This window comes from Solanum tuberosum, unplaced genomic scaffold (genome assembly GCF_000226075.1).
Source record: "Solanum tuberosum cultivar DM 1-3 516 R44 unplaced genomic scaffold, SolTub_3.0 scf00075, whole genome shotgun sequence".
NCBI lineage: Eukaryota > Viridiplantae > Streptophyta > Magnoliopsida > Solanales > Solanaceae > Solanum > Solanum tuberosum.
The window spans coordinates 1,479,583-1,480,326 of record NW_006239001.1 but is presented as its reverse complement, the minus strand read 5'-3'; positions in this window follow the sequence as shown (position 1 = coordinate 1,480,326).

The following is a 744-nucleotide window of genomic DNA, read 5'->3' as shown; positions in this document are numbered from 1 at the left end:
GTAGATCAGTATCTGTCTTATCATCAATCCAAAAAAAGTAAGTATTTCAAAATTCTTCCTTTTTTTAGCATCTGAATAATCTTAACTCAGATGCACGAACTCTTAACTAGATACGTGTACATCTGATGTGTATCCAACATTGTTGCACTTGATGTGTACTTAATGGTGTATTTGTTCTGTTAATTAAAGCTTGATGTAATTCTTCCATCTTGATTTTGGATCTTTCCTATGCTTAGATCTATTCTCAGCTTAAATGATGACGGATGAAAAGTCAGTCCCTGTAATGAAAGATGGATACAAGAACTTGTACTGAATGGCATATCTTAGCTTTCGATAATTTGCAACTTCCATCACAGAATTATTCATATTTTGTGTGTAATATAGGGTCTTGTAGTTGTAATACAGAAATAAAAATTATACTGATCATCTTGTGTCCTCTTTCTAAGACCAATTTCTCCAATGACTTCTCAAGTCTTTAATGTGTATTACCTTTAACAAGAATCATCCGGTTTAAGGAATGATCAGCCATTAAAGTGTTTGAGAAATAACAAAATCAAAAAATATAAAACTTAATTTGAAAAACTTTTTAAAATTAAACTTTAGAATATTATGAACTTTTAACTCCAATACAAAATCAAGATACATGAGAATAAACAAACCTATTTGTATATGTTGACACCCAATTTTGGACATCCACAATATATATTAATTATCGAGCTTCTTCAATTTCAAACGATTTAAAAT